Genomic DNA, 14101 nt, shown 5'->3' with positions numbered 1-14101 from the left:
TTTACTTTATTTTACTTTACTTTATTTTACTTTACTTTATTTTACTTTACTTTATTTTACTTTACTTTATTTTATTATTATTATTTTTTATTTTATTTTATTTCATTTTATTCCCATTAAATGGGATTCCCCGTTAATTACTGTATTTATTTATTTATTTCCCCCGGTAAACGGACTTCCCAGTTAATTACAATATTTATTTATTTATTTTTCCCGGTATACAGGCTCCCCCTTAATGGGGATATATTAATTACATATATGTATATTCCACTAATATATATATATATTCCCACTAATATATATATAATATTATATATATATAGTATATAATATATATATTCCACTAATATATGCATATATATACCCACTAATACGTATATATTCCCATTAACTATATGTGTATATATAGTCCCACTAATATAGTGTGTATATATATATATATTTCCACTAACAGGGTTTTCCCATTAATTGGCCTTTAATTATTAGTTATTTCCAGACTATTAATTGACCTTTAACTCCACATCTTCGTTTTTGTTGTTGTTATGTTTGTGTTTTTTTGTGTGTGTTTTTATTTTTTTGCTTTTTGTTTCGGTGGTGGGGATTAGTAGGGATTAACGTTAATTACCCGTTAATTATTCTTTTAGCAGACGAGGATTCCCCTTTAATTGCGTGTTAATTACAACTTTGTTTTCACTGATGGGGAATACCCGTGAATCGCCTGTTAATTACAAGTTTCCTTAGTGATTGAATTACCCGTTAATTGCCTGTTAATTACAAGGGTTTTTTTTTTTGCAGTTGTGGAATGAGACGTTAATTACAAGGTGTTGTTTTTTTTTAGGATTGATTGGAGTTACTTCTGAGTTGGCGGTGGTTAATCATGTGGATTATTATTTTTATTTTCAGCTCGTGAAAAATATATATTTATTAAAAAATAAATACATTGGAAATAATAGGCATAAGTGGGGCTAAGCATCTTTACTTCATGTGGCATCATCCGGTCCAAGCAGGGGGGCTCGAAGGGTTGGTTTAGGTCTGTTTGGGCTCCTTTGGGATTTTCTGTGACCCTAAAAGGGGAACTGGGGCTGTGCGCCCCCCCCCCCGCCCCCCATGCAAAGGTGGCTGCGCTGCTGCTGAACTGCTAAAGTGGCCTTCTTGCCATAGAAAAACTCCTTTTTTTTTTTTTTTTTTTTTCCATGGAAAAACTCTTTTTTTTTGCCATTGGAAAAACTCTTCTTGCTATTGAAAAACTCTTTTTCCATGCACAATATGCAGGCATATGTAGCAAAAGGTATAGAAGAAGGGAAAATAATAATAATAATAATAATAACAAATTAAAATAATCTTCAAAATCCTTCATTTTCTGTTGCTTCCTTCACTGCATGATTTTTAAGCATGGTAGAGGGAAAGGCTGTGTTTTAGTTTTTTTTTTTTTTTTTTTTGCTTTGAGACAATATCTTATCTATTGATACAGAGAACGCAAGGCAGCCTTGTCTATTAAATAATTTACTACGGGAATTAAATAATAAATTCTTTATTTATGGCAGCGGAGCGATTGCAGCTTGGCCCAGGAAGTTTTTTGGTGCTGAGGATCGCTGCCGTCCCGCTCCCATCCCGTGACTCACTCCTGGATAATACCAAGCAGAAAAAAATATCAGGAGACGTGATTCACGCTCCGAAGAGGCCAGAATGGGGCAGGCTGTAATATTTAGAGCGAGCAGCATCTTTCCCGACAAAGACACATGGGTGCTGTGCACAGAGGGATGCTAATGAGTGTAATCTGTGCGTGCCCGATGCTAATGATGGCACTACAAGAAGTCCCCAGACGTGCCCGGAGGAAAGCTGGGTCCAAGGCTTCTTCCTTCTGCAGCTCAGGAATATTGGATCTGATTAAACCGAATATTTTCTTGTTTTTACCCTGCTTGGGTGCATCTTCCCAAACTTTCCCCTTTGAGCATTGTGCTGCAGTGGACGTCTTCGCAATTTTGGGTCATGAAACTAAAGCACTGGGGTCATGCTGGTGTTCAAATCCCTTGACTTTCCCCCCCAAATTACCCCGACACCACTTGTTCATGGTCTCCTTGATTTCAGGAGCTGGCCTCTGAGGATATTTGGAATTGCACAGGGATAAAGGGCAGCCTCTGCTCTGGGTTTTGGAATACCATGAGAAAGTGTTAGGCTCTTATCGCCGCCACGGGACCCCCGTGCCTGCCCTTCCCAGCCCACCAGCCGCTTGCTGGAGCAGCCGATGGCTGTTTGGCCACAACACAACCGCGTGAATTCAGAGATTAAAAGCCAGCGCGTGTCAAATCCAGGGCCTTGGCAGCAGGCAGCACAAACATCTGTGCGATAAGCCTCCAGGTAGGAAAAATGCCAACGGAAGGAAACAGAAGCAACTCCTAGACACAATGGAGCACGGATGTAAAAATGCGACTTACGAATTGCACAGACAAATTGCTATCCAAGTACGGCTTATAGCTCCTGGTTATTTTTATTTTATTTATTTATTTTAAGAAACCCTTGATTACTACGGCAATCCCTCCTAACCGTAGCTGTTGATGATCATTTTGTAAAACATACAGCCAATGTTCCTGCTGAGCCCGAGCTAGCTTTCTCTGGTGGTGGATTGACTTTCGAGGCAGCCCAGCAAAACCAAATAGCAGCTTTGAGGAGCTCTGCTTGCTTTTGGAGGCACTTGCAACGCTGCCCTGTGGTCGTCTCAGCCCAGCGGTCCCATTTTGGAACCGGTGTGATGAGGATTTGGTCCTATAGACGCTGCCTGAGCAGAGCGCCGCCAGCTATTTCCCCTCTCCAGTTGTGTGTTGTCCTAGAATAAGATCAAGAAAATATATATCTGTTAACGTCTGTAGGCTGGAGGCATTTGAAATGGGGAGGAACCACATTTCTTAAGGCTGCAATCTGAATTTATTTGCATCGCTGATGACTTCAAAATTAGAAGCAGTTATTGGTGTCTGGCTTTCTGAAGGAAAGCAAAGGCTGCAGAATTGCAAGTGCAACTCATGTATAATGGATGCGAGGCTTGTAGTCCATGGAGAAGGTGTTTTTCCTGCACAGGAGGAAGGTTGAGCAGAATGTAAATGCCTTGTTCAGCCCGAAATATTCCATTGGCATCAGTGTGGGAGAGGTATCTGATATAAACCTTAAATACCCATCAGCTTGCTTCATGCCTGTGGGGAACCAGCAAATTAGACCCTGTGGTTTAATAAACAATCCTTTGATGGAGGAGGAACTATGCAAAATATTCTTCCCATAAGGCTCAAAACCAAATCGACTCCCTGCTGTACCTGGGAGGGGAAAGCACGGCAGCGCTGCTGCTCCGAGAAGGAAACTTTTCCGAGTAGCATGCCTGCAGTAAAAACCAACAGCAGGTTGGTTGGCTGGTTTATTTTCCTCCTGGCTTTTTGGAAGTGGTCTCCATTTTCCATTCCCTCTTGTATCCAGCTCCCAGAGGCACAGCTTGGATATTAGGAGGAATTTCTGTACCAAAAGGGTTTTGTGGCATTGGAATCGGCTGCCCAGGGATGCATTAGAGTCACCATCCCTGTAGGTCTTCAAGAAAGGTGTAGATTTAGAATTTAGTAGAGTGGTTTACTGGTGGGCTTTAGTACAGGGTTAATGGTCTGACAGGTCTTTTTCCAACCTGAGCTATGATTTTATGATTCTAGAGGTCTTTTTCAACCTGGACTATGATTCTACAACCCCTAAGTGCAGCAGTGGGAGAGCATTCATGCCTTTAATCCTTGCAACCGAAGGCAAGGCTGAGCTGCTTTGAATTCTGCTCCATGCCCGTAAAATAAAGCAGGAGGGAATTAGGTGCTGCTTCTTAGGTTAACCCCTGCTGCCTTGACAAGGATGTCGGCACCTTGTTGCTTATCCTCATCCCTGTCTAGAGGGAATTACAGACCTAGCTCAGCGCCTCGATGCCCACATGAACTGTCACCGTGATAACCAATTGTCTGGTAACTCTCTGAAGCTCCTGCAGAAGAGTTAGCAAGGCTTTTCAGCGGAATACCGTGTTTCAGCACTTGTTGCCATGCCTCCAGGGCTGTCTCCTTGAGCTAACAAGAGACGGAGAGTGGCTTTTTGGAAATGCATTGTGACACCTCCTTCTAGAGATGGCTAGATATCCTATCTGTGTTCCTCACGCTGTGAATCATCGCAGATCAGAGCACCCTTCTCTGCCGAGGCTCCAGCAGCCTTTAAATGTTACAGGCTCGCACGCCAGCGTGAGCGGGTTTTTCTGAAAAGCCAGCCCACGTCCTATTCTTGTCATCTGTCCCCTTCTCTTATTTCCCCTTGTTCCTCGTTTGTCCTTTCATACCCTGAGTCCTGGCATCTCTGCGCTATGCCACCGAGGTTGGACAGATCTGCTGCCAAGCGCTCCCTCCTTGTTTTGCTGCTGGTGGCTCTTTATGAGGCCAGGAATTGCCTTTTGGTCCCCTGAACATCTCCTTTACAACTGCACCCGCATCTCCTGGCCTCGTGGTGCCTCTCTGCTTTCAGGTGAGGAGACTTTGCTGACCTTGATGATTTCCTCCTAGGAGGACAGGGGTGAGGCTGGGAGGCTGGTTCAAGATGTGACTTCTGCGCTAAACTTTTCTTTTGACTGGGGACTTACAGATGTTGGCTGGTTTCAGCTCAGCCTTGTCATTTTTCTGCTCTGCTGCCCTGGAGGAGGCTCTTCCATAGCCAGTGATCCTCTTTGTCCCTGTCCTCCAAGCAGACGTTACAAAAGGCTCTCCATACATTGGAAGCAACAACCAGGTGAGCATTGAAACAATCATAAAAGATGCCATTGAACCTTATGGGGAGCATCCTGAGTTATTTTGCAGCTACTCGATGAAGCCTTGCTGCCAGCTCTAAAATCGGTGCCATCCATATGGAGAAGTCAACGCTGGGAGAGAATGTGTTCCCTTGATCATCTCTTGAACCCATCTTCTTCCTCTCCAAAAATTCATTCCTGTTGGAGCTGACTGACATGAACTGACCTCTTGATGTCTCCAGACCCAAGCAGATGATTGATTGGAGCTTCCAGCCGACCTGGAGGGTCCCAAGGAGCTGCTGAAGTGAGATCTTCCTGAAGTCCTGTTGGTTCTTTGGGTTGTGCTGGGGTATGGCCCCTCAAAAGGCTCCCCTGCTTGACTTGTCCTAGCGAAGCTGCCCTGGGGATTAAACAGTCTCCCCTGCCTCCTTATGAAATATTAGCTAATATCTGGTGCTGAAAAATCCCCTGTGGATGAAATGAGCTGAATATTCAAATATGTTTGTGCTCAGGATGGTCACCTTCTCATTCCTGGGAAGTCTACATGGGTTCCTCAAGGGGTTTTATCATTGTGTTGGGCTCTGCAGGGTGAGGTGAGGCAGCTAGCAAGGGTAGAGATGTTTGTGAAGAATGTGTCTTCCTTGCGGACGCCGAGGATTTGACTCTGTAGTAAATGTGTGTCCTGAGCTGACCTGTTCAGAAGGTCAGGATGAACACTTGATTTTCTCCCCATTTTCTTGGCATCTAAATGGCTGCACTGGTGACCAACTCACTTTAGATCCCCAAAACTGTCCACGTTGTTTCAACCTGATCCTTGCTTTGCTGCTAGCACTCTCTCCAACCTGCCTCACGCTCTTAGGATGCTCATTTTGTTTTATTCTTGGTCTTAATTTGTCTTGTTTGTCATAAATTTAGCTTGTCTCATAGGGAGATTTGTTACATACTCTCCATTCTGGTTTGAGCTCGGTATTTCTTCTTGATACTTTGCAGTCTAAGATTATTGCACAAAAAATACCAGAACTCGGCTTAGGCTTCCAAAAATAACAAAATCCAGTTTCGAGATGTGGCGATTAATGCCACCCCGCCGCACGCAACCCCTCCTCGGAGCACCGGGGCTGCATTGCGGACCCGAGCGCGTATTTGCCTCAATAGGGGCCGTCCTTTTGTAAAGTGCCATATGCGTGCCACATTGCAGCTGGTTACCATGTCAACCTCTGAATGATCCCTTTTTTTTTATTATTATTGAAAGGCGAGAAGGTAGGTACATGAAGTCCATTGATCTCGCTTGCCACCACTCTTTCATTGCACCGAGCCGCTTCTTCCTGGGAATGCTCTCACATTAACAGAGGGTTGCTTCAGCTTTTATTTCTTCTCCGATGCTCTCCGCCGTGATTCTTTGTAGGGGGCTGTGGTAGTCACCAGAAGGGAAAGCAGTGTCATATGAAGACCAAATTGGTGAAATCTCTATGGGTGTGGTCCTCTTTGTGCCTCTTTTAGGGAAGCTGCTGCTGGTAGTGTGTTAGTTAAATACGTTAAATACAGACCCGAGGCTTTGCGAACAGCATAAGGTGGTGAGATGAGGCTTGGCAGGGCTTCACCTACAGCTCTTAGTGGTCTTGGGGTCTCCTGAGACCCCCGAGCCCACAACGGTCACCCTCGATTTGTCTTGTTGGGATGCTCTTTATTTATTATTATTATTTTTATTTATTTGTTTTTTTCTTGAACCTGGAAATATCAGCGTAACGCCAAATATCTGTCTGCATCAGTCTGCATTGAAGCCAAAAATCAGACCAGTCATCCCCACAAACTGGTTAGGGCAAGCACAACCAAGACCCTTCCTTGTTTTTTGAGGCAACCCCAGATGTTGAATATCGTAGCAGGAAAATCAACAGAAGACAGAATGTGGAGATGGAAATGGAATTGGAGATGGAGATGGAGAAGACCTTCTGGGTAAGCCTAAAGATGAAAAGCTCTTTGGTTTGCATTCTGGCTTTGTTCTCTATCCAAGTTAAGATGTGTTCCCATCCAAGGAGCTGCTGTTTGTCAGAATGAAGGATAAATACCCTCTGTCTTTCAGCTTCCTCTTGCTGTGGTCCTTGGTTTGATTCAGCACGATTGCTGAAGCCCCAATTGCTGAGTACTTCATGATGCTCATCACTTAATGCCTGGCACTTCAAGGCTTGTTCAGTCTCAGATTGAAATCCAGAAAGAAATGCCACAACTTAAACCATTTATTTTATTTTTATTTTTTAACTTTCCCAACTTTACAGAAATTGAGCTCATTTCCTTCGTGTGTGTGCTCAGACGTGATTTGTGGCATCCTCGTGCTCGTGTGCCGGTGCCTCTGTGGTGAGCCAGTTTGCTGGTAACAAAGCAAGCATCTGCATTCGTGTTGGCAGGGATTTCTCATTTCACAGCTGGAGCACTGCTTGTTAACTCTCCTCTACAGCGACGAAATAATCTGGTAGCAGAGCTCATTGAACTTTTTCCTATTAAATTCCAAAAGTGCCCGACCCGACCACTTTCACCTCTGTGGCAGCATCAAGATTAATGCCTGTATTACTGCTTATAGCCCAGCATACAGCAGTCAAGTCCGTCCGTGATAAATAACACTTTTCCATGCAATGGGACTAAGTGTTCTGACCTTTTGCTGTCGAAAGGCAATAACAAGTTGTGGGTTGACCCCGGCCAGCAGCTAAGTTTTTTTCTGGGACTTTTTCCATCAAGTTCAGCCTTTAATTCCCTGGGAAGCTAGCTGGGTTATTTGCTGCTTGTGCTGCTTACGCGCTGCCTGCTCCGGTTGACTTGATGAACTACTTGCCTGAATTTTATATGACCTGTCCTTCCTAATAAAATCATACCTGGTGACTTGAGAGCCTCTTTAATAGAAACTGAGTAAGAACAGGATTGTGCTGTTCGCGGGGCTTTGCTAACAGCTGTTCCTTAACGCTCATCCAGGCTGTTGACTATGACTAAACGTGAGTCTACTCCGGAACACCTGACCTGTGCCACTAGTAACAGGTTTTATTCCCCCAGGGTATAAGGAAGAAATGCAGCAGCACGTTTGCTAGCAGAGTTTGTCTCCCTAACATAAATGTTAAAGGTTTCTACCCCCACTACATCCCTCTCCAGACCCAAATTTGCAGGGGAGGCGTCCAAAGTGATAAGATATGCTAACTCCTGACATCTCTCCCTGCTTGCTGGATGCGGTGGAAGCCAGTGCGTTGTGTCTGGCAGCAAGAGTTTTATTTCAAAGGGAGCAGAGAAAGCAGCAAGCACGATGTTCAGGAGTTCAAGCATGCAAGCAGCATAAATTTCTCTGCTTTAAGGCCAAGCCATGTGTGTGCAGGACCAGGAGGAATGTTGGTAATGCACAGTCATCCTATGGTGTGCCCTGTTGCACACAGCGTTGGTGCAAGGCAGAAGCACCCAACTCACCTGCTGACCTTAACCATTGCTTTACAGCTGGTGTAAGAAATTGTGTGGGTTCCTGCATGGGCAGTGTCTCTTTTACCAGCCTGCGTAGGTTTTATTCGCTGTCTCGTGAAGTTTGTCTTGAGGATCAGGCGTGCTGCTCAAAATAAATCTAGTTCTGCGCTGGAATTTTTCTTAATGCTGCCCTGAAGTGGTCAGGAAGGATTTACAGGCTCATGCATCAACCCTAGAGCAGGCAAAATTGTCTTTAAATGGGATTTTGAAGTGATAATCTTCCCTCTCAATGGAAGCAGTTTTAATTTTTCTTTCAGGAAGCAAGGTTGGGGGCCTGGTGCTGGCATATTGTGGCTCCAGCATTTAAGTAACACTCAGGGAAAATAATTGCAAACAGAGCAATTCCAATCAAACAAGCATTTAAGGTATTACTGCTGCGTGCAATGTGCTGCCGCTCACACTCTAAGGAGTAACAGGCCAGAATAGTTGGAGGAAATTTGTTAATTCAGCCCTGATTATTATTATTACTTTTTTTGAACTTGCTTTAGGAAGGGGTTGCTGCAGGGTGGGCAGACATCCTCCAGCAAGCAGCTGGATGTTTCCGAATGCCACCTCCCATCATCAGGAGACGGGGAACGGCTCCTGGAGAAAGGAAATTAAATCCTGAAGTGAAAAGCTCTGTATGATATTGAAAAGCTCTGGAGAGGCATGCTGGCAATTTTTGTCTTGTCTGAAGCAAGCTGCAGGTCCTGAACCTGCAAGGAACACGAGTGTGTTTTGGGCTCGGGTGAATAGTTCAGCCGCCGCTTTCCATTTATTTTTTTATTGTATTGTATTTTTTTTGTCACTTGGTTATATGTTGTCTCTCACCCACTTTTCATGCTGCCTCGGTACTGAATCATCTCCTTCGCATATTAAGTTTTAACAAAGTGCTGTAAGAATGACTTCATTATATTTATTTTTTAATTATTAAGGCAGCTCAAAAGCTCGACGCGAATGGAACCGACAGGCAGGTGGATACTTAGAATGGGCGGAAATAATGTTCAACTAGTTCAATTTCAGGATTCTGTAATGCAATATGATTTAATAACACGGTCTGTCAGCTTGCTGTACAGAGGTGGAAGAAACCCATAGCTTCCTCCCAAGAAATACTAAACAACCTGCTTTGGAGGTGTAAATTTTTTGTGTGAACTTAATCAAAAAAAAAAAAAAAAGAGAGAGAGAGAATTCTGGGGCAAATTTCAATTCTTTTGGAAAGAGGAGGTGGTGATTTTGTGCTGAAAAAGGAGGTTTAAGGCTTTAAGGAGGTGAAGGCTTCCTCGCTACCACTGCCTCAAGCTGCTACCACAGCTACAAGCTGCCCAACAAAACCAGCAGCTGGGGAGAAGGAAAGCCGTTGGCTTTCATGTAAATACCAACAAAGCTTTCGTACAAAAGAGGTAGCAGAGACACACAGAGGCTGGTCTAGGGGAGGTCCTGTTGAGGCCATAAAATGGTTTTCCTGGGGCCACAGCTGAGGAGGAACAGTAGAAAATGAAGAACAACATGTACAGCTGGCGATAAGGGGAAAAGTCTGCGGTGCCAATTGTGCTTGGCGGAAACCTTCTCCCTGTCGATGATCTTATTATCCATCTGTTTGGGAATGGACATAATGGTGTTAGTCATGGCTTTCTCAAATAGAAATAGAGAGGATTGAGTGGGAGTGAGAGCCTGCTGCCAGGGTGGGAGAGGATGGAGTCCCGCAGCCAACGCAGCCGTCTGAAGCCTTGCAAGTCGAGGAAGAGCAGAGGAAAGCCACCTCCACCTCGTCCCCCATGCTCGTGCTTGATAATAGAAGAACTTCCCAGCATAAGGCTGGAGTGATCAGGGGGTGGCTGGGGACACCAGTCCTCAGGTCCCTTGAGGGCATCTGGGGACGGTCAGAGTAAGGCTGGTGGTCACACACGATGAGCAACCTCCGCTAATCCATTTGTGGAATATTCCCATTACCACGGTGTAATGCCCTTGAAGGTGAACTCTAAGAGCATTTCTTGCATTGGAGAGAGAAACATTGATGGATGAGCTCCTCTCCAGTCTGGTCATTCCCCTCCAGTCTGGAAACAAAAAGACCCACTCCATTTTCTTGTTAAAATTATTTTTTGGGGGACAGGTCTTGCTGATGGGGAGATTTATGGCAAGGAAGCTGCAGGTTCCTTTTTCAAGGGTGCTCTGGCTTCTGGGTGAGGTCCACTCTTTATTTTTGAGGCTCAATGCAGGGAGTGGTTATGGAGCATTTGGAAAGCAAAATGGTCAGGGCTGGATTCATCCCCACTGTGCAACAATCCTCCCAGAGGAGAAAATACAAATAAGTAATACAAATATATTATATTAATACATCTGCTGCTGCTTCATGACAAGCACAGGCAGAGTGACCAGATCTGTTTTTTTTCTCAAGCCCAATCCCAAAAGCCGTGGCTTTAAAAGTAGAAGGGTGCTGGGGTGTGAGTGTAAACTCTTCCTACCACGGTTGGAAATATCAATGGTTTCCTCCTCTGGGTGTTTCTTTCTGCAGCACAAACTGGTTGGCTTTTGGAAAAATGCTGCTTTTCATTGCAACAACTGCAGAAGGGAAGCCCTGGGGAACAGAAGCCATTTTCTGGGACAAATTGTGTATTTTTATTAAGTTCCTACCTAGTGATTGTGGGGCTGCTTGGCTCTCAAGATGCAAAGACGACTTGATCCTGCTCTCACTTTTACAATGAGAAATACGCAACGATTAACTCATTCTTTATGCTGCCAGAACGATGCAAAAGGGCACAACTAATCCAAGCTGGGCTTCTTGCTTCTCTTGTTTCCTGCTCTGTTTTTTACCAGTCTTCCTCAGCAGGGTCCTTAATCGAGAGGAGACTGGGCTCACGTAAATGCACACACAGCTTGACCTCAGAGAGACTTTCTGCTCTGTTTTTCGGGTGATTGGTGTGTAAGTACAGTTAACTCAAGGACTGGTGATGGGCCACGCATCCCCTAGGGGAGGCTGTTTGTTGTAGTTTGACTTTGAAAGCGACTTGATTAAGGAAATAGCTTAATAGGGAGAGAGAGAGAGAGACAACAGCAGAGCAAAAAGACTTTCCCTTTTTTACTTAATTATGAGCATTAGTTGGAGGAGCAATGGAAAATAGAGTGGCAAAGCTTTCCTTTCATGCGACTGTCTGATGCCCTAGAGATATTTTCTTTGCTCTTTTATCATTATAGCTAGGATCATCTTGTATTTTTAGTCTAATAGCTGCAGCTTAAGTAATTTGTATAATAGTTCGTAATAGCAGCTTATGCAAAGCAGGGAGTGTATACCTCACGAGGGAAGAAAGTGCTGCCCTTCCCTGCAAAAATGAAATTAAAATCTCCAAAATAACCAAAGCAGGAGAAGGGGAACCAGGCAGCAGGATGGTCAAACCCGCAGCATTCCTGTGTGCATGGGAAGAAGGGGAATAGTTGTTCCGTGTTGAAAGAGGTGGCTTTAAAAAAAGAGGTGTATCCTGGAAGAGGCTCGAAGTCCTCGAGGGTGAATACCTCTGATGGTGAGAACAACTCGTGGCACAGACCCAGATGAGTCCCTCGAGCATATAATGAAAATCTTGAGATGTGACAATGGTGGCACCTTCTATGGCAGGGTAGTAGGGTCTCAAGGGTCCCCCTGGCACCATACAGGGGGGATTTTAGGCTTGCTTGTTGGTGTGTGCCCTTTGGGGTGGCTTTCCTACATCACCTCATCATAAACTTGTCTGGAGGGGGGTGAACACCCACACCAATTTCCCCCCAATCCCATTTTTTTAACTCACTTTTGGGTATTACAGAACAACATCAGGTGCTGTGGGAATTCTCCAGGGTTCTCATGGAGATGTTGGGCTGATGGCTGGGTTGCATCCGGGCTGCAAGGTGTCCCTCCTTTGATGTCAATGAAGGAAAAACACCAAGGGGTGGGGAGGTGTCTTAGGCAGCAATGAAAATGTAACGCCTTTCTTTCTCCAGGGACACAAAAGAGAGAATGCTTCAGCCTCGGTGTCAGGCGTTGACCTTTGCACCACGAAATGTGGAAGAAATGTACTTTTATTCAAGCACGTTCAAAAAAAAAAAAAATCACAGAAAAAAAAAAAAAAAAAAAAAAAAAAAAAACTACATAACCAGAACAGCACTCACAGAGCTGGTCCTTGAAGCTCAGACCATGGAAACCTGCAGGAGTTCACCCACATCCACTCTGCGGCGTCCTCATGTGAAGGCGGTGCAAGGCGGGCACATGAGCGCACAAAAACATCCATCGAACAGGGAAAAAAATCCAACAGCGAGGTCAGGAGGGAAAAAATATATATATTTCTGACTCCTTTCCTGCCTTTTAATTGCACTGTTTTGGGGACAGCTGGCATGATTTCTCTTAGCGTCCCGTGCAATTGCAAGGCAGAAATTTTAATTATGGCTAACTTCAAATTGGGTATGCTCAAATTAGCGTCTTCGTGGCATCGAAAGTTTAAATAGAATTTATGTAAAATCAAAACGAGCCTATGATATGACCCGGAGCACTGAGTTTGGCTCTGATTTGAATCGTGTTCATTATGCATTGCATAGGAAGTAATAAATATATGTTTTTTTTTGCAGTCATTTCTGAGACATAATGGCTTTGCTGAGCGATATGATACCTTTTTTTTTTTTTCCTTGGGGTTAATTATGGTCTACTTATACTCAGGGTGGCTACAAAAAAAAATAATGATGGGTAACGTGTGGGGAGTTATGTGGGGGGGGGGGGTGATATTTTTTTAGGGTGGTAAGGATTGAGCTTTTTTCTAAAGGAAATGAGTTTGGGAGAAAATTTACGGGACTTGTATGGGCCACAGCTTTAGGAGGAGATGCCTGATAAATGAGGTATGCGCAAAGCATTTCTTAATCCATCTCCTCTGGCTCGATTTGTATGCAGGAGGCACCCGCTCTGACGCTGAAGGTTATTCTATTTTTAACATCATGCCACCGTACTTTTTTTTGGTGGAGAGGTAAGTTCCATCAAGTCTCCTTTTTTTTTTTTTTTTTTTTTTTTTCCCAAACATCAATTAAAAGCCAGGCATTAATAAACCCGTGCATGGGAGCGATGCACGTCCCAGACCGGACTCTATTCCCTGCCGTGCTTTGGGTGTCTCCGCTGATTTATGGGGAAGGTCTGGACACCAAAACCCTTCCCAGAACCAAAAGCTGGCTTTGGGGCAGATCTACGACACCAGCATGAGCCTGCATGAACAGAACTGGCATTTTCCTGGGGTTTTTCCTTTTTTTTTTTTTTTTTTTTTTTCCTGGCTGATGAAGATTATTTGCTGTAGTCAGCTGCTGTTCGGAGAGAGACTGCACTAGCAGCCTGGATCTTAATCCTGCTTGACAGCATAGCCTGAAGAACCAAAGTGGCCAAACCGATATAAAACTGCTGTCAATGCTCAGAAGAGCAGGGAGTTTTTTTGGGTGTATTTTGTGCCGTTTCTGTTCCAGAAAACGGGCTTTCTGCAAAAGCACCACTGAGCATCCAAACCCGCGACCGCTACGGCCCCTTTCCTGGAGCAGCTTTGTGTTTTGTCAGGTTTCGTTTGCTTGCCGAGCAGTGCCAAGGTGCAGGGCAGCACCCGTGACCCTCCGTGTCCGACAGCATCGTGTTTGCAAGCGAACCCGCTGTCCTATGCATCGTGTCAGCTTCGAAGCAATTCAGCTGCTGAAAGCCCAAATAAATCCTGGTTTTTTTCTTTCTTTCTTTCTTTCTTTCTTTCTTTCTTTCTTTCTTTCTTTCTTTCTTTCTTTCTTTCTTTCTTTCTTTCTTTCTTTCTTTCTTTCTTTCTTTCTTTCTTTCTTTCTTTCTTTCTTTCCTTCTTTCTTTCCTTCTTTCTTTCC

Source organism: Oxyura jamaicensis, unplaced genomic scaffold (genome assembly GCF_011077185.1).
Source record: "Oxyura jamaicensis isolate SHBP4307 breed ruddy duck unplaced genomic scaffold, BPBGC_Ojam_1.0 oxyUn_random_OJ101964, whole genome shotgun sequence".
Taxonomy (NCBI): domain Eukaryota; kingdom Metazoa; phylum Chordata; class Aves; order Anseriformes; family Anatidae; genus Oxyura; species Oxyura jamaicensis.
This window is presented reverse-complemented; position numbering follows the sequence as displayed.